The 21842-nt window shown below is 35.0% G+C and overlaps 1 long non-coding RNA gene across 1 annotated transcript; it reads right to left on the bottom strand.

Moving 5' to 3' along the window:
- Positions 1-504: 504 nt before the first annotated feature.
- LOC137387520 (uncharacterized) lies at positions 505-7517 on the bottom strand. Its single transcript, XR_010977915.1, has 3 exons — positions 7389-7517; positions 2315-2371; positions 505-562 (listed from the first exon to the last, which is right to left on the bottom strand). It is a non-coding gene; the product is annotated as an uncharacterized lncRNA (long non-coding RNA).
- Between the last annotated feature and the right edge of the window lie 14325 nt (positions 7518-21842).

Here is a 21842-nt window from a genome sequence, read left to right on the forward strand (position 1 = left end):
CCATGAGAACAGTAATACACAGTGTGGGTAAGGTTAGTCGGCTAGGCTATTAAAAACTAGATGAAATCATAATTGTTATTTACAGGGTTTAGCTTTATAAGAGGGTCAGTATGGTGTAATCTCAAGAGTTCAAAACTTTCAAGTTGGAAACATTGGAAAACATTGAAATCAATGTTCAGAGGCTAAGCATGACACTAAACCACAAAAATGTTCATTTTAATGTCATGACCAGAGCTATATTGATTGCTAATTATGATTTTTGTTATGTGGGTCTACAGAAAAAGCTATCTTAAATAGTACTCCACCCTTTCCTATTATAATTAATTAAAACAATATGATTTTTAAATTTCTTGTTGGCATGAGTAACAGTAACAAAATAACAAGAAAAGAGGGCGTTCAGCTAAAGACTAAGACACAATTGTTATCAAAATTATAGACCATATAATTAAACCCTGAAAATAAAATTGAAAAAGGAGTCACACTGTTTTATCTTGTCAGTACATACCTGCAACCAAAAGCAAGTCAGGCATCATAGCATCATTACAAAACACGATTGCAGAATCTACAGAAAAAAAAGACAATTGATGGTGAGCATGCATTCATGTTGACCAAGATAAGTTAGACAGTACATCACAAGTTAGACAAAGACACACGAGTAACGCATGTAAACAAGTGCCAGCGAGGTGTTGACAGTGGCTGATGGGATTAGCCATTTCTCTGAACTAAACAATCACCAGCCACGCTATTACATAATGCCATACACTCAGCTATACACAAATGGATGTTTAAATAATGCTAGCTACTAGATTATGACCTTCAGTTCTTGAACTGGGTAATGTCTGGCTCTGAAAGCTAAAGCTCGCAAGATACAAAAGGTGTCCCACAGCACATTGGAGAACTATCAAGCAAATTTAGTCATTGATTTTGCTAATGCTGCACACAAATTTGTTGCTAACTAGCATATTAATGCGTATAGAGAGCTTAATTATTTTGCATGTATCTGTATCATGGTTCAAAAGCTAAGCTTGCTGAAAAATTATTTAGTAATTCATATCTACCAAAGCATTATGAATTATAGCAACTATCGACTACTGCCAATCGCTTGACATTTCTACAGTTTCTTCGGCTTTTATGACTACAGAGGTTTTCTTGGTTTGCGATTAGGTTATCTGGAGTGTTCTTGTCCCTGCATACACATATATCTTTTTTGATCACTCAAACCTTATCTCTATCTCTTCTTCGAGTACATAGAACAATTTAAGTATTGTTCAATATATATACTTAAATTGTAATTTTACAGGTGAAAATAACTTTTTATCATTTTGCAGGTAGAACTACAAAAACATTGGCGACAAGTGTCAGAATCTCAAATAAGAAGAATGGAGACTAAAATTATAAAAACACTACACGACTCCATGTCATATTTAATTGTACTAGTAGAACTGACTGAAACATGCTATATCTATGGTGTTTTATGTGTACAACCTAAATTATTACAAGACACCAGCTTAGTCATCATGATATTGAAATGCAATTATAATTATTTCCATAGTTGCATTAGTTCGTAGCAAGCCTGGTTGTTGAATATCACACATCTTTCAGTCCCAGTAAACCCAGCATTAATCCATTCTGTTCAAATATTTCATGCGCCAAATCTCAAACTCAGCAGTCTAAATTCTAGCCAACAAGATAAAAATACTCAAACTTTCTAATTACAAGATTTGAGAGAAGATAACCCCATGCATTTTCAGTGAGTTTCACTGCTAGTGCCAAACCCTAATTTGTACTAACAAAAATCAGCCACAATACAATCAAGACAGTACTACACAGTGTGGGTAAGGTTAGTCGGCTAGGCTATTAAGAACTAGATGAAATCATATTTGTTATAGACAGGGTTAAGCTTTATAAGAGGGTCAGCATGGTGTAATCTCAAGAGTTCAAAACTTTCAAGTTAGAAACATTGGAAAACATTGAAATCAATGTTCAGAGGCTAAGCATGAAACTAAACCACAAAAATGTTAATTTTAATGTCATGACCAGAGCTATATTGATTGCTAATTATGATTTTTGTAATGTGGGTCTACAGAAAAACGCTATCTTAAATAGTACTCCACCCTTTCCTATTATAATTAGTTAAAACAATATGATTTTTAAATTTCTTGTTGGCATGAGTAACAGTAACAAAATAACAAGAAAAGAGGGCGTTCAGCTAAAGACTAAGTCACAGTTGTTATCAAAATTATAGACCATATAATTAAACCCTGAAAATAAAATTGAAAAAAGAGTCACACTGTTTTATCTTGTCAGTACATACCTGCAACCAAAAGCAAGTCAGGCATCATAGCATCATTACGAAACACAATTGCAGAATCTACAGAAAAAAAAAGACAATTGATGGTGAGCATGCATTCATGTTGACCAAGACCAGTTAGACAGTACATCACAAGTTATGGTGTGTTTACACTGGCCAGGACCGACTCCGATTAGGTGCCAATACCCTGACTCAGACCGGTACCTCAGACATTTCACGAATGGGTGCCGACACCGACTCCCCTTTACATTGCAACGATCAAACCATTTTTTTCGGTACCAACAGCCAATCACAGCGCTTCGCCGTTCTGACCTTCACCCAACCACGCAAAGACGAGTACACATAAAAATCAACGCGTTTGATGTGGAAAATTATATACTAGTACTACACTATTACTACTGCTCCTACTACTACCGCTAGAAGCAACTACTGAATGCCGAATGGAATCTTCCGATGACGATTAGATTTTGTTGATGGCAGGATCAGCTGCGGGAGCTCTGACAGTCTGTATTATATGTAATTATATGTTTGTATATATTTTATGTCTATAAATATTTTATTATATGTGTTTTCCTTTTTATTATAGCCTTGTTACTCGTTAGGCTATCAATTGTCGTCGTTTATGTTGTCATATCAACGCACTAGCGTGCCTAATTATTGGCCATTTAAACATTGTTACCTGGTGTTCCTACTCGGTTCCGTTAGCCGGAATGGGCAATTTTATTGTATATAAGGGCGCAACGCTCACTTAGTAGACAGAGCGAATGGCCGTACGCTCCTCGGCTAGTAAATTTCCTTCGCTAATAAAACCTTGAACAAAATCACACTCAATTTATTTCTGTATGAAATAATTTAGATCGTGCCAAGTAAGGGCCGGCAAATTCCTTTAAAGTAGTACATGTAGTAGAACTAGTAGTAGTACTAGTAGTAGTCATACAACTGGCTATTCACTTTTAATTAATTTAAATAAAAGCTCACTATCAGAAAGAGCACTAGGGAAAGTTTAATGACAGTCTCCTAGCCTCTCATTAAACCTAGCCCTTTCGTTTCATAAACTTAGAACTGCCATTAAAGCTTAGGCTCATTTAATCAGAGGCTCCTAGCTTATGATTGGCTGATGAGCTGCTGGGATTCACCGACACCGACTTTCAAATCAGCACCAACACCGATCTCTCTGCTCACACCTACCGATGCCGACACCGACTCATCAAATTGGTCTGTGCTCGACAAAATGGGTGACAAAATCGGCCAGTGTACACGCACCATTAGACAAAGAAGCATGAGTAATGCATGTAACAAGTGCCAGCGAGGTGTTGACAGTGGCCGATGGGATTAGCCTGAACTAAACAACCACCAGCCATGCTATTACATAATGCCATACCCTCAGCTATATACAAATGGATGTTTAAATAATGCTAGCTACTAGATTATGACCTTCAGTTCTTGAACTGGGTAATGTCTGGCTCTGAAAGCTAAAGCTCACAAGAGACAAAAAGGGTCCTGCAGCACACTGGGAAACTATAAAGCAAATTTTAGTCATTGATTTTGCTAATGCTACACACAAATTTGTTGCTAACTAGCATATTAATGTGTATACAGAGAGCTTAATTATTTTGCATGTATCTGTATCATGGTTGATTAGCCAATCAAAAAAATGTTCAAAAGCTAAGCTTATGGCAAAATAGTCATTTTCTCTTAAGTAATATCTGCAACTGGGAATATTAATAATATCATTCAATAATATAAACATCCATGGTAAAAGATTTTTCTCATGTCATGCGTATCTAATATCCTTCACAAAGCCTTGTTAGCAAAGCTGATGCTACATGTAGTTCTAGCATTATACAATGGAATTATGGACGGTTGGGCGACAGTCAATAGGGCGACAGACACTTAGGCGACACTTTTGGTTCAAAAGGCGACAACTTCAGACGGAAAGGCGACACAGCAGACAAACAGGCGACAATTCTGGACATTGAGACGACAATTCTGAGGGTAGGATTAATTCAAAATATTAAGTCCTGCTATGGCCTGTTATGTTGTTGTGAATTAGTAGTGAACACTAACAAGGCACCAACTTTATTGATGCCCAGATCAGAAATCTTACATTAGCATACTTTTTACGCATTGCTCCACCTTATTTCCTTGGCATCTATTACCTGCTTATATCCTCATTAATGCCATTAATCTGATTACATTATTCTTTTACACACAGTAGAATTTCATATTGTATTAATGAATGTACCAAATATTTATTTAATTGAGATAGTTGTTATTTAAAAAAACTGCTGAGATTAATCTGTCTTTAATCGCCCAACTATTCTTCTGTTCATCCTTTTCCACAAATTTAACTTTAGAGTCTGTCAACACGCTCAGAAGTCATTTAGCCTGTCATTATTTTCTTTTTCACTTCCTTCCTTGAATGCTTGGAAAAACTGGCAAGTTGCTTATCAGTGTGGCAAAAGTCTGAGATTCCTTACCGCCTAATTTATGACATCATAGAGGTACCAACTTTTTCAACCCCTTTGAAGCGATGCATTCTTGAGTCACTAGCATACCGCTGTTGATGAGTCATTATACTACCTTTGGCTCATGTATCATGTATTAGGACCCTCAGTAGTAGATCTCAAATTAATGTATATTCTTGTTCTGATTGCAGTATGAAAATAAATACATACATATGAGTTTAGCTTTATACATTTTCATAAATTTGCTTTTTGGTATATTTATACAAATAGTAAAGCTGATTTTTTATCATATATAACTTTCAAAAATACGTATATCAATAGTTTGCAGCATTAATTTTTTTACAATGACTTTATACTGATTGATAATATGTAGATAAACCCATCTAGCGATATAACTTCTCTTTCCTATCTAGAATGACGAGATCAGGTTCACGATTATAAATTGGCAACTGAATATTACTTTCTACTAATTCTAAAACTTACATGAAAAGATAATTTGAATTACAGGAGTATAATTGTACACAGTGACTTGCAGGTGCTTGAATGCACTTGCACTTCCAATCATACACAAAAATAATTGCAGGAAATTTCCTACACCACTATTTAATAAAGTTGTTATTAAAGTTCAAGCCAATGGCTGTCTATGTAATATCTTCCCATCTTTTCTGAAGTCTGTCCTTTGTTAAAATAGTCGCATATAAAAAAGATTCATAGTGCGTGTTAAAATGCAAAATATAGTATATGATGTGGTACATGGCAGTATTAACCTGCAACTGAGTATATATCACAAAGGTCTTTGAGGTGTTGATCACTCCTCATTGTCTCAAACTACAGGTTGTGTGTGCCATCGGAATCTGTGACAAAGGTAATTCGGTCAAATATCTCAAGTGACTCTAGGGTAACATGGCATCAGGACCAGTTGATTTCTATGCTTTGGAATGGATCATTTCTCCATAAGCTTTCTGTGATGCTGTTTAGTCTTCTTGCAACAAGCTGCAGAAGTTAGTAAAATATGGATATATCTTAGACACCTATGTCAGAAAAAGCCTTCACTCTTCATACTCAAATAAAATCTCAACAAACATAGATCAGTGTGAACCGCAATTTAGCCAATTGAGTCTGCATTATAATGACATTGAATTATTATCATAATTGTAAAGAAACAAGGATAAGGAAATTATTATTTCCACAAGTAAATGAGAAATTACAATAATAGGGAATTGTCTTTTCATCTCACACAAAGAGCAACCTCTTCTCCCAGCTACTGTGAATTTTGACGATCGAAACTATAAAACTATTTCTTTTCGAGGTAAGATAACTCTAAAATTTCAACAATCAGAGAAGGGATATCTCTAAAGTTTCAATATTCAGAGACAAGATTGTCGACAATTCAGCCGAGAACGTGACTTTTCGAACAGTTTTGAACAAACATGCTGATACAAAAACAAGTTTTGGTGCTTTAATTGAATAAGCTAGATGCATTTTTAGAAAAAAACCTTAATATTTTGTTAATTGTCTGGGCTAGCATAATTAGAGAAATCCCAATCCCACCAATGGCGTTTAAAAATACACGTTGCAGTTTCGATTTATAAAAAAGTCTGTAAAAAACAATAACACTTTCAAGGCTACGTTTCAAAAATATACGTAAGCATAGCACACATCGACAGCATCTCATAGTTTGTCAGTACATTACCTTGCCTTCAACCAAACAGCAAACTAATTTGTCGCCTTATAGTCTAGAATTGTCGCCGGTTTGTCTGCCGTGTCGCCTTTCCGTCTGAAGTTGTCGCCTTTCGAACCAAAAGTGTCGCCTACGTGTCTGTCGCCCTAGTGACTGTCGCCCAAAAGTCCAGTTACCATACAATGTTGCTCATTTTACATCCATTTTTCGTCCTAAATTTCTATACTGAAAAATGAACTACTGCTAACTTTTGCCTTGCAATGGAAGCTTTGATAAGCATATGGTACGGAAATAATTTTTGTATGAATATTACAATATAAATTATATACCATTTCACTATTCAATTCTTAAACATCCTTCTGTAAACCATATTATTGAAACAGTTGCTGTACATTTTTGAATCCCTTGAAATCTTTAAAAAGTTGAAAAACTTATCATTCGCGACCTTGAAGCTTTAATGTAAAGCATGCATCTAGCAACCAGTTAGCAAGACAACATTTTTCTGTAATCCATATCTACGGAAACATTACCAAGGATAGCGACTCTCAATTCTTGCAAATCACTTGACATTTCTACAGTTATCTTCAGCTTTTAAAACTACATATGTTGTCTTGGCCTGCGCGGTCAGGTGGGTTTTTGTACCTGCATATTTTTTGCTCCCTATAACTTTATATCTAAGCATTCATAACAGCCTTTCTCTTCTTTGATTTTCTGCTTTTCAGTTGTTATACGACTAACACATATATAAAGTCAGAATGACTGCGCTAAAAACATGAATATGAAATAAATGTTAGGCTACAATCATTCAGGCTTCTAATAAAAGTCCTCATTTTTTGTTACTTTGGATGAGTGACAACCATAAATTCTTTAGTTCAATGTAATCCCCAAAGTACATGGTAAGCCAGAGCTAAAGCATAAGCACACATACCTGCTACCTCCACTATCTGTCCTATTTCTTAAATAGAGTTTTAGTCTATCCTTGTTTGTCTAAATCGGAAACTAAAGCTAAAAGCCTGACTGTAACAAGATGGAATGAGTTAGATTTACAGCCTTACTTAGGCCTGGTTCAAACCAATATGGCATCTAAGACACGTGTGACAGAGTACCTGTTATGCAAGCGATCGCTCATGGACTACAAGCTCAGAGTGCGCGACTATTATGTCCTACAGAAAGAAATGTCGTCATTTGCGCAATTAAATTAATTTGATGCCCATACGCAGCTACACAATTTGTTTGCTTTCATGCTGTAGGATAGATAATGAGTCGAGATTACGCAGCTGTCCCCAGGTCTGAACCCGGCCTCACCTTAGCATGCGCAGACAAAGGAGTGCCACACTGATAATTTCAAGATAAGATAAACTTCACTACAGAATTTGTAAATTTTTTATGGTTTTAATTTATACGCTACCACGTGCACAATAATATATATATATATATATATATATATACAATATATCATTATATTTTTAAAACAATAACTGCAAGAGACTTGCCAAATCATTAGTTCAAAAGGCAATGATGAAAGCGGGGATGAATTTGAGCACAAATTTAAAAAACAATATTTGCATAGTGCATAAAATGCTTTAGAAAAAAATATATTTGAAGCATATAGGTGCCTTTTAATGCTTTTTAAATGCTTTCTGGAAGGCTCACCTATCTGGTATGTCTATGAAATTTATTTTAAGACTGCAGGGCTTTCTGCAATGCTTTAAAACAGTATACAGTTCACAAGCTATCGGCATGCTTAACCCATCATGGCTGATTGTCAATGACAGTAGTTTAAAAACACTGCTACATTAGGCGGCAGTAAAAACTTTTGTTAAATCTTTTCTTTTTCAGTTTAATATATATGATATCTGAGTAAATACAACATCTTTAAAATTTATTGAAAGCCTTTTACTAAAAGCATTGGAGTAAGTAAGAACGTCAAAGTTCAGAGTGACAGTGAAATGGCATTGCCTTAATTAGTGTGTCTCTATCAAAGCCGGGCACTGCTACACTTTTGCTGTGTCATTTGCTGTTAATTTCTCTCATCCTTTGTCCAGCTGGAGACACTCCATAGGTATTATGTAATTACTCTCGCATTGAGGGTCTGCTGCGCCAAATTGGACATTCACTGATCCCCATAGCTCGTTGCTCTGGCAGTGATTATTTCTAATCACAATCATTCTAAACATAGATGTTTGGATTCATCAAATTGAAAAACATTTAAAATCCCTAATTGGAAATTATGCAACTCCTATTAAAACATACATGATAATAATTGAAAACTACGGTATGATGGAACAATCTTCTGCCAACACAATCTGTTTGAACTATTATAACAATAACAAGTAACAGTTATTAGCGGAGAACATTGGCTAAGAGAACATTTCAGGGGTTGATGTAGATCTGGCCATCCACAGGAGCTTATTTGAGAATTGAACAATGAACCACAGTTTGAATGCCAGGAGTTCTAATTGAACAGGCAACGGCTGTCTAAAAAGATAATGAAACTTATGAAAGGTTGGGAAGTTAAAAAGGAGCCTAGCTTAATCATTCTCCAAGTTTGTGATGACAGCTCACACCTAAAAAACAGAAGAACATTGTTTGGTTTAATCCAAACTTGTAAATACTAATTATTGGATCCGATAAGCGCCCCTAGCCCATATAGGTTGCTGTTTTTTTAGGTTTGGCTAACAGCTGAAGCCAAATAAGTAACTAATGTATTATTATTATTGTACCAGAAAATTTGGCCAATATCTTATTATTGGGTTATATAACAACTATAATAGATGTTATATAACTCAATTATAAGATATTGGCCAAATTTTATGGCAAAAATTTCATTAAGAGTTGAAAAACATGTTTTCTTGAGTTGTTTGTGATAGATAGCCAAGCTACTTAATTGCAACGCAAATAAATGGCATTTTGTGCAGTTCAAAAGCATAGTAGCAAGAGCTAATGCTTTCACTTCTACATATACAGTTAGGTAGTTGGTATAATGAATCAATTTGGGAGTGGCTACCGGTTTCTGTCTAGATTGCGTAATAGCAAATGTGCTGAGGTTCTACCGTTCTGCTATGTCATACTCTGAACGTTTGCTGAGCCCTATAGTTTGTTGTTGATCTGTATTTCATTTTCATAACAATAATTTTATGAACCTATAAATCTGGAATATTTGGTATAAAAAAATTTCATAAAATGCTTTTATAAATAGACTTGGAAACAATATTTCAGTTTGTTTTTATAACTTTTTTGTGCATTGATAAAGCGATGTAAAGTACAATCACTACAAAGCTAAAACAATTCTCCTCAATATTTCTTACTCTTACAAAAATATTACTTTCACTACCATCAGAGTCAGTGCTGCTATTTTTTGTCGGTTTAATGAAAAAAAAGTAAATCTGAATTAGCTATAATATCATCAACATAAGTAATTATCTGTTGTCTAATGTAAGTTATGTATCTTGGTCTACTAAAGTTCACTAAATGCCTCTCATCTTCAGCACTGTTGTGATACTCTCCTTTACTGTTAAAGCATACATAGCTCACTGACTCCAGCAAAACAATGCTACTAGCATAACTCATCAACGACAAAAACAGATACAAAAACCACAGCATAATTGCTTTATAATAGCATACCATAACATACCTTAGGCAAGACTAACTAATGACGAAAAACATCATGAATACTTTAACAGATGATTGAATGTGAGCCAGCGCTAAAACTAATATTAATGACATATTTAATGACAGACTTAAACCATAACTGTCACGAACAACTTTTATTGTATTTACTAGGTAAATCAGACACGCTGATTCCGATTTTGTACTCAAAATAAAGATTAGTCCACTAACCTTCAAAGTCATTTAGGCTTTTTAAAGTGTTTCAATATCCGTTTTGAAAACAACACAATTGGCATTACAAGCTCCGCCCATAAATATGTGACGAAACCTAGCTTTTTCAGAAACGGAAGTTAGGAAAGTTTAGTCCGATTTAGAATAATAGAGATGGGTGTCTTAAAACCCATTATTATCTAAATCCAGCCTGTAAAATAATTTCAGTTTTTTATGAAAGGGATATAAACTATTTAAAATTGCTCGCAGCTTGTTACATGACGTTTAAATGGGCTGGACGCCGAGAAAAACGAGCTCAAAAAGCGCGGTTTTATCACGAGCTAGCGTTGTTATCGTGCTTTTTAAATATGCAATGCTAAATAGCTCATCTACCTTTCAGAAAAGACTGATATTATTTTTAAAGCTGGATTTAGATATTAATAGATTTTAAAACACCCATCTCTATTATTCTAAATCGGTCTAAACATCTCTACGTAATTTATGTTCCTAAAAAGCTAGGTTACGTCAAGTATTTATGGGCGGAGCTTGTTATGCCGATCGTGTTGTTTTCGAGACCGATATTAAAACGCTATAAAAAATCCTTTATTACTCTGAAAGTTAGTGGCCTAATCTTTATTTTGATTACAAAATCGGAATCAGCATGTCTGATTTACCTAGTAAATATGATAAAAGTTGTTCGTGGCAGTTATGGTTTAATCCTACCCTGCTTATGATAGGTAATCCAATTCACATGTATCTCGGAAGGTTCTTACATAAAACTTACACAATAATGTTGGTTTTTTCGGTTGGAAATTTCTAAACAAAAATTTAAAATTATCTTGTGATTCAATGCTAATTTTATACAACAAATTTTGGACAACATTGTCAATACCATAAAAGTCCTAAATATCACTGGTTATGTTGTCAACGGATAATAAAATCAGGCTACTACGCAATTACTGGGAAGTTCGCGAAAATGCGCAGTCGACCATATATTTCACATAAATGAGCATACGGCGGTGAAAGCGTATACGACACTGTATATTGTTAGTCATATGTATATTTAGTGATCGAATTTTAGGAAAACCAGAAACATGAGTGTACCAGGACCTTTGAAATTGAAAATTGAAAATTGAAATCCATTGAAAACTACCAACTAAAAATGTATAATGGTAAAAATTAGATTTAAAAAAAACAAAACACCAAAGGTAATATCAATTAGCTACCTATAGGAAGTGCAACTTTGGCTTTTCCAATCGTTGAAAGAATATACAGTAGGCCTACATTACGAGCTCCTGCAGCATAAATAATATTTTCCAGTGAACTTTACAATATATTGATTGTACAATATAAGAACAGTAAAATACATGTGAATTGCACAACCCATTCAGAGACCTTTCCAAACTGACCTTTCGGGCATACAAAGAGGAAAAACTTGACGTAATTTTTTTAAATATGTGGGGTGTACTGTAACTGCAGTAATATTAGGGTGCATTGACAACTTTTCTCTGTTTTTGATCAACCTCATTTGTTTTTTACCATTTTTCAGTACTTCCACAATAACTTGGGGAGCGTACATCTTTGACGTTCATTTACAACGATTTACTAATTTTTCTAAACAGCAATGTATAATCTGCAAAGGAAAACTAATAACAAATATTTTATGTCTACAAGGAAACAAAACAACAAAATATTTTACAAAAGCTGTTCTGCCTGCTCATCACCTATCTGTATTCAGAGGTCAAGGTTAGGAAAAAATAGAACTAGTGATGATACTCCCACTCGTTACATTCACATTGGTGGACTTACGCTGTAACACCTGCGCCAATCAATCGCCTTTATATTTATGAACATTGCACAATTACCCTATTCTCTGTTTTGTCGGTACATCTGGCAATCTGTCACAACCAACTAGATTGCTACAAAAATTATATACATAATATGTATAATGCTATATTCACATAGTCTTTTCTCTTACATGTGAAGCAATCAATATAAACTAACGTTTAAATCAAAGTTGAGAACTTACTCGACTTAGCATGTAATATGGAATTTTTTTGGTAGTCGGAAGCAAAAACTTTACAGAAATGTATGTCGTCTAGACTTTAGTTCTAAGAGGTATAGGCCTACGTTATAGGAGCATACTGTATATGGTAAGAGTGATGGGAATGATAAGAATGGCTTAGCCTTGTGGTTAGTCACTCTTGTTAGTAGACTTGCGGTCTGAATGTCATGAGTCCAATATACTGCAAGGCGATTTTCTCATTGCTAAAGCTTTATCGCTATAATTTGGTGAATGAATGACAGACAGACAAACATTGAGATTCGTGTATATATATATATATATATTATATATATATATATATATATATATATATATATATATATATATATATATATATATATATATATATATATATATATATATATATATCTGGATTTAACCCTGCATTTATTTATTCTAGCTTGTTCAAACTGCCATTGTGTTATCTTAAAAATTCTAGCAGCAAGGCCAAACGGCTAACATAAATAATATACAAGCTAGGGCCCAGACAGTTCTATTTTCCAAACAGCTTTCTGTAAACTGCATCATCTGATTTGCTCTAAGGTCAGCATATAGCATGCATGCATATACCGTAACAAAAATAGGTATTTTTAATGTTTTATGTTTGAATGTACATGTTGGTTCTAGTAAGTGTTACAGAGCAGGCTTTATTATTCACATGTGTGTTCTACCACTCTTTAACTAGCTCTGCCTTACAAACCTGGCCCTTCAGGCTGAGAGCCACATAATGCGTATATAACGAGTATGTGATAATATTGCAAAATACTAGATAAGCAGCTGTAATAACATTGGCCTTGCTTTGACTGCAGCAGCCGTAAATAACATCTCTGTCACATCTAGAAATACTGTGACGATTCATGTTACTCTTGCTTCATAAATAGGTGTATTTATAGGCCCACAGGATAAACCCGGCAATCAGCTGAAACTTGACCACTCTGACCCATATTTCTCAGTCCATTGGTCACCTGCACCTAAATTAGGCAGGGCTAAGAATAAAGGGAGTAACAGACAGAAATTCGTGCCTGTCCCAGCAACTATAGGCAATGAATTGGTACACCACAATTAGCTCTAAAGGTTAGCTCTGAGGTTGATTAGGTAACATTGTTTTATGGTCTGGCTTGATGATCTGGCCAAATACAGAGCTGAATGCAAGCTGATGATACTAATTAATCTTGGCTTCACTCACATTTTCATTGCTACATCATCCAATATGACTAATGTTGAAGTATAATCAAAATAACTATATTATAGCATTTGTAGACTCCTCCCCTCCTGATACATGGAGTTTTTAAAGAAGGTGCAAACCAACGGTGAAGGCCTCAACATCGCTTCAAAATCTTATAAATCGCACCGTCAAATACTTCAAAACCACTCCTGTCTCTTAAATAACCCATCTAAGAACTGTGGTAACTGAAGGCCAAAACTTCATGCTGGTTGCTTTCATGACACCAAGGCCAACCTTGCGGGTTCTCAAAAAGGGCACCTGGCTCCATAGATGTTAATTAATATTGAGGTCAAGCCTTTTTACTTGTGGCTGCTACATGCCAACAGACAGCGTGTGTAATAAGAAAATTGTGATAATAATTGAATTTTCGCATCTGGTTGCATTTTTTCAACAATTCATCTCAACAACTATTAGACATGGTCATGATAAAAACACTCTAAAATAATTTGAGTTATGACATACTAAACTTTGAAGTATAAAGAATTTATTGTACTATAAACATTTCCAAGTTTTCCTAATATTTTTCAGATATATGGTAAAAGTGAGAATCTTTTTGTCCCCTTGTTAATAGATGTTTGTGTGAATCCCTGTTGCTATCTTCGTTCAAATGTCATTCATGGACAAATTAAAAGTATGTTGGAAACTCATTAAATAAAAATGAGACTGTAAAAATCAACCATTTCAGTTAAGCACACATGTTTTGGCTTTATTTTAAAAATTGTAGTTTTGCAAAAATATATTTGGCATATAATTTACCAAGTTTAACTAAAAAAACCTCATAGTCTCAGATTTTGATGATTTTTTTAATATGTTGTTGCCCATATTGGAAAGCGCTTATATCCCAAATTTTGATATTCTAGGGTCATTGGTTCAGGTGCTAAGAAGATTTCAACATTGACCATTTGTAGCCCGAGTTTGAGGGCATAGCACATCTACATGTAGCTGAATTTAGACTCATATGATCTGAAGAATATACAAGTTAAATATCTAGATTTTTGTGTCTACACAAAGTTTCTATATTTACACAAACAAATAGGTTTGAAATTTTTTGGATAAATAATGGGGGAGATAACTTAAACCAAAAAGGAACGAAAATGCTATTTTAGCGACTATTAAAAAACAATTATCCCTCCTATCATATAATTTGCCTTTGTTTCTGTTATTATTTCTGAATTTCTCCATGCCTCAGCTATCCAAAACTAGTCTCATCTTCTCTGTAGATGTATCACGTCAGCATCTGGAAGCCATACAAGAATAAGGTCTTTGTCGAATTACTGCAAAAGGAGAGGTCAAGGTCAACCTGCGGTTTCAACAGTCGCACATTTTTCTCATGTTTTACACCAATTAGCATATGCAGATTTCATTAAAACTATCAAAAGTTTGTGTTTCAGCCTGTAAAACGCTGAAAATTGAGTTACAAATGCCCTCCAAACTCCTTTAAAACTTGCCTCAATCAAATGAGGTTATCCCCCCTTGTCAAGCTTTAACTTGGCTGATTATTAGAATATTATCCTATCAAGTTCAAATATGCCGTGTAATTTTGATTTGTGATTGTGATAGTAATGAGCCTAAAATATTTTCTTAACTTACATTCCTCAATGTTATCAATTGTTGTAGCTTCAAATGCATATGCTTTGCCTGAGTTGGTGGTAGATGGCGGCGCCACAGCTAATAGAACATGCTCTTGTGGTACCCAGCAGATGTCATCTTGCTGTGGCCATGTGAAATTGTTTGTTGAGCCTTTGCACATGAATCTCACATTAACACAAACGTTCTCTCGATCATAGCCAATTGCCATCCTCATATACCATCGACCATCATATATACAGGCCAGATATTGTCCACGTTGAGGTGTTAAGGTATTGCTGGTAACATGTGAGTCATCAGTCTTCCCAACTTTGTATTCTTGTAGCATACATTTTTCATCAACCAGTGGTGAAAGTTTGCAAACTTCAATGGCTGTTCTACTGAGCGGCTTGAAACAGTGCTGGTTCTGAAAACCAATGACTCGTTGTGCTGCCTTGAACCTTGGTTTTTAATTCGCTGCTTGTTCTGCGACTTCTTCAGTGAGTACATAAAACACCTCCACCCCAGCAATGTTTTCTCTAGCATACTTGCACAGTGGTTTAGCACTGAGCAGTCTTTCTTTTCCTGACTTAACTAACTGCTTGGAGTGACGGGTGGCCAGTCTCTTGACCACCCCGCGAATCCCATCTCACGAACCTTTTTCATGTGAGATGGCAAAGAAGCTCCAAGATGCTGTAAGATTGAAATCAAGCTCATGGTAACATAAGTTGGCAAAGTTCTTGTAATTCTTGTATTGGGCGCCAGATCCATCACTGAAATAATTCACATGAGTCACTTGAGGTAGGTTTTTTTAATGAGTCTGATGAGCGTTCTCTGGAATGTATGTATACAATCTAAAATGCGTTATCCAGATTGTACGCTTTGGATTGTAACCGAAAAGTGCTGCAGAAATTGTTTGCGATGTATTGGGTCACATAATCAGATTACGACTTGCCAATTAGACCAAACCAAAAGAAAATGGTAAAGTAGCAAGCATCTATATTTGATACGGTGTCTTCGGTAAAACCCGAAGTGTTTGTCATAAACCAGTTCAACGATAAGTTTTATATTGAGCTTTTTATTGGCCTTTCAATTCACATGAGAACATCACGTGACAAGACAATAACCAAATATCATGTCTACGTCCAAGAAATAAAGAGATTCGAATCTACGGCAGCTTTTCGTTTTTGAGCTTTTAAGAGCTTGTAATTACATTTTCACACATTTGGCACCTACACCACAACAGAGTAAGACATGGTGAATCTTTTGATACCAAATAACTGTAATGTGAATTTTGTTGCAGGTCAACCTTTAAGTCAGGAAAAGAAAGACTGCTCAGTACTGAGCAACTGTACAAGTATGCTAGGGAAAACATTGCTGGGGTGGAGGTGTTTTATGTACCCACTGATGAAGCCGCAGATTAAGCAGCGATTTTGGAACCAAGGTTCAAATCAACACAACGAGTCATTGGTTGTCGGGAACAGCACTGGTTCAAGCCACTCAGTAGGAAAGCCATTGAAGTTTGAAAACTTTCACCACTTGTTGAAAAAAATGTATGCTACAAAGATATAAAGTTGAGAAGACTGATGACTCACATGTTACCAGCAATACCTTAACACCTCAACCTGGACAATATCTGGCCTGTATATATGATGGTCGGTAGTATATGGGGATGGCAATTGGCTATGATCAAGAGAACAATGATGTTAATGTGAGATTCATGTGCAAAGGCTCAACAAACAATTTCACACGATGAAAGCGAGAAGACATCTGCTGGGTACCACAAGAGCGGTTTTTTATTAGCAGTGGTGCCACCACCTACGACCAACTCAGGCAAAACATATGCATTTGAAGCTACAACAATTGATAACATTTAGGAATATATGTTAATAAAATAATTCAAGCTTCATTATTATCACAATCACAAACCAAAAGAAAACAGAAAATTTGATAATGAAAGGATAATAATCAGCCAAGTTAAAGCTTGACAAGCGGGATCATCTCATTTAATTAAGGCGATTTAAAAAGGTGTTTGGAGGCCATTTGAAACTCAATTTTAAGTGGTTTACAGTATGAAACACAAACTTTAGATGGTTTTAATAAAATCTGCATATGTGAATTGGTGTAAACATGAGAAAAATGTGTGACTTTGTTGAAACCACAAGTTGACCTGGACCTCTACTATTGCAGTATTTCGACTAAGACGTGAATCTTGCAGGCTTATGGCTTCTATACGCAGACCCGATGCATCTACAGAGAAGACGAGACTAGTTTTGGATAGCTGAGGCTTGGGGAAATTCAGAAATAATAACAGAAACAAAGGCAAATTATATGTTAGGAGCAATAATTGTTTTTGAATAGTCGCTAAAAAGCATTTTTGGTCATTTTCGGTCGGAGTTATCTCCCACATTATTCTTCTGAAAATTTTCATTCGTTTGCTTGTGTAAATATACAAATTGTGTGTAAACACAAAAAAATCTATACCTCTCACTGGTATATTCTTGAATTTATAAGAGTCTAAAGTCAGCTAAATATGCTATGCCCTCAAACTCGGGCGAAAAATGGTTCAAGTTCCCCAAGTTTCATGATCAGATAACGACTAGATGATTAGACCAAGCCGAAACAAAACTGTAAAGTAGCGAACATCTATATTTGATATGGGTTTCTCGATAAAACCCGAAGTGTTTGTCATAAACTAATGCTACGAGAACTTTTCTATAGAGCCTTGTATTGGCCTTCAATTTCACGTGAGAACATCAGTTGTCAAAACAATAACCAAAAATGCTGGACTAGCCTACGTCAGTAAAATAAATTGATTCCAACCGGTGGCGATTAACTGTTCGATTTAGAGGTTTTAAAAGCTTGCAATTACATTTACACATATTTTGCACCAACAACACAGCAGAGTAAGACATGGTCAATCTTTTGATACTATACACCTGTAATGTGAATTTATTTTGTGCAAGTCAACCTTTACAGCTTTTGATTAAAAGCTCTTAAATTAAAAATTAGATTAAAATTCTTGTTATATATGTTGGATGAAATGTGGTGTACTCTTGCATGTGTGACACAATAGTTATGATATAGTTAACTAAAAAATTCACAGACGTCTAAAAACATCACTTTTTGTGAGATTTGCAATGTAGCTCTCTGTTTCAAAGTTCAATGTATTACACGAGCTAATTATATTTATCAAAGCGTTTTCATAAAAAGATTAAAATGTTGATATCATCGAAAATGTTGCAACTCTTACTCATTATTTATTGAGTAGGACGTACAACTAACATTGATGTCATTATTTGGCAAATACTTCCTATAAACCTTTTAAAACCAATATTTTGAAATTGTCCATTGCATAAAGTTTTAAAAATCGTTATATAATCGTTGTATTTTCCTTCTTTTGACTTTCTGCATGTTGTTTTATGTGATTTGGCTGCAGGGATGTTTCAAAATTAAAATTGAGAATTTTTGATTGCATTGATAAAGTTCAGAAGAAAATGTTTACTCCAAAAAGATGTCAATCGTTGCACTTCCTGTTCTTCATCCAGTGATGTCATCGGCTATTGCAGCCAAGTTGCGGTGTTATGCATATTTATTGACGTACATATTATTTGTGTTTGCTTATGAGTGTTTAGATGCAAATTAGAATGTAAGCCTATCCTTAGATACACCGCTATAGCCAGTTTCAAATATTATAAAGATAGTTTGATTAGAATTAGTCCCACTGGTTTCCTTTAAATACTGTATGAACACGTGAGTATCCATTGATAACGTGACAGTATGTCTATTTTTATAAACAACTAGCATGACTATGGATGTAATTTTTGGAGAGGTCTGAGCACTTTTTTTTGTGTGAGCATTGTCACTGGAATTGAGTTTTGCTAATTTTAATCTTAAAACATCCTGTCTGTCAGAACACCAAAAACAACCAACAAAATTTCAAATGATGGAAAAACTTCAATACTTTTTGACCAACTATTTTTGAATTTGACAGGAAAAGAGGCCGTTAAGACATCAAAGCAAATGAACTATGTATTAAAATTGAGACTAAAATGTCGCAAGCATCTTAATTACTGTTTAAACCATATAATAATTGCTGACATTTCCAGAAGCACAGCAAGCGTTATATTAAAGTGTAACAGACAGCAAGGAGAACCACACAATTTTAAAAAGCTTGTGAAAAATCATGGCAGCTTTGACTATCCATCATCAGTGGCCTCTAAGCACAAGTTGTCTTATCCTGCATATATGCACAGCTACAAGCAAGGTGCCTGGATGATTGTATTGGTAGTTCATTAGTACAGCCTTTTCATTAGCCTGTTCTCCATCAAATACAAACTCCAAGCAGTTCTACTTGTAAATGTATGAGAGTGTAAACTGATCAGTTCTTTTAAATATTTTTTACAAATGTTTGTTTGCATCTCCTTGCTGATTTTCTACTCATAGTACAAGATTGCTGGGACTGTTCTTGATTAGTGTGAAAACCTAATTTTCTCAGCTGTCGCTATCCTTGTGCTTTTCCTCTAGCTGTCTCTGGCAGTGATGTTTCATGAACGGGCTGAATTCTAAAAACTTTACCTCGGGAAATTATCAAAGCAGCAATTTATTTGTAAAAAATAATTTTTTCGTTGCAACTTTTCAATATTTACCCAGTATGAAACCTTACCTATTACGCAACGTTTTTCCCAAACCTCCAACCATGGCTTAGAGCAGAAGGAGGCCCAGAATTCTTATTACAGAAAAACTGGTACCCTGTCAGTCTGGCAAGCTGAATTTGTAAAATTATTACACATAGGCTATGGGCCGAGCAGGCAAAACAGTTCTAGAAATGATGTTCCTTTGGCACCCCATTTTGGTGGCATTTTCTGCAGTGATTTAGACTAATTTTGGTATGGAGAGCTCAAAACTGAAGAGTTGCCGCAGCTGCCATTCCCACTTCTATGATAAATTTGATAAAAAGAATATATTAGGATTTATCTCCCCTGTAAATTAAATTATTTCCATAGAAGCGTCAGATTTGCAACTTTTTATCATAATTATTTTGCTGTAATTTAGGATGTCATTGGTGAAGTCGAAATTTATCTTCTATCTATTTTCGAACATTCCATATCGTACTATTGTTACACCCACATGTAAACTATATACATGTATATATGAATATGTACATACATGTATGTAAATAATTGTATGGTTTAATAGCTTTATTTTACAAAAACTATTCAAAACACTATAATTATGTTTTATAACCTGACACAGATTAGTTATGTTTTATTACCTGACACAGATGAATAATAGAAAATAATAAGATACAAGATAAGTGCATTCACTGTTTGAGCTTTGACATGATTTGTGTAGCTCACATACATGACTCTCAAAAAATTAACTTAATAAACATTGACTAGTCACTGTCTAGAAAGCTGGAAAACACTTTTAAAGAGCCTGAATGGTCTGTTTCAAATAGTGTACGCTTCAAGTTGTCTGCAATCGCTACTAGATTCACAGAACATATGCCATCAGAGACAAATAACAGCAAAATTGAGCTTGTTATGAGAAAACACTGTGAGGTGAGTGAGTATTTCAGAAGTCGACCTTCAGCAGGTAATGATAGGACTCTGGGAATCATTTAAGTTTCAAAGCGACTTTATTCTCTCTGTGAAACCTACACACGCAGACTCTATGGCCAAGGAGATAGCACCCAGGAAAATGGTACAGACTTCAACTGACTAACAGACCGGCTGTTTGTGTCTAGGTCTAAACCAGTCAGTCCCTCCCTTCAATCGCTGAAAACCATGTGCATTGTGTCAATTATGTAGCAGCTATACATACATGTATATGGAAAGGGTCAACAACACAACTTGCCAAAGCACAATTTCCTTCTTTACATCGGTGGATACTGGGTAAGGAAAATGATGAGTATGCAGTAAAGTGTCATACCAGAATTATCGCCCCACCTGAAATTCTACAAGCTGTTCTATGGGAGTGTCAAAATCCAGGTTCCGAGGGAACTGATGTGCCAGTATCATGGCAGAGCTGCCTTACACAGAGCTTTACACATGCATGCACTGAAACAAAACTGTAGCAGGAGTAGCAGAAGATGCCGATAGTGAGGAAAATGATTAAGAACTAAACATATTGAACAAATAGTTAGGATATGCGATATTTTGAAATATCCCAGCTCGTTTTGTAAGACTGCTGATATTAGCTGTAAATAATACCACTAATAATAATGCTAATAATAATCACCAATTATTATATTCTATGATTCATCAGCTTCAGGTTATAAAACATAATTAAAGAGGTTTTGAATTTTTTGTGTAAGATAAAGCTAATAAACCATACAACTATACACACATTTACATATACTTATTTAGATGTATATAGTTTACATGTGGTTGTAACAATCGTAAGATATAGAAAGTTAGAAAGTAGATAGAAGATGAATTTTGACTTCACCAATGACATCCTAAATTGCAGCGAAATAAATATTATAAAAAGTTGCAAATCTGATGGTTCTATGGAAAGAATCTTATTTACAGGGGTGATAAATCCTAAAATAAAATTTTATCAAATTTTTTTCAGAATTGGGAATGACAGCTGTGGCAACTGTTCAGTTTTGAATTATCCATACCAAAATTAGTCTGAATCACTGCAGAAATTTCCACTGAAAGGGGGTGCCAACGGAGATGCAAGAATAAACTGCCTTGGCC

Source organism: Watersipora subatra, chromosome 2, assembly GCF_963576615.1.
Source record: "Watersipora subatra chromosome 2, tzWatSuba1.1, whole genome shotgun sequence".
In the NCBI taxonomy this organism is placed as follows: Eukaryota; Metazoa; Bryozoa; class Gymnolaemata; order Cheilostomatida; family Watersiporidae; genus Watersipora; species Watersipora subatra.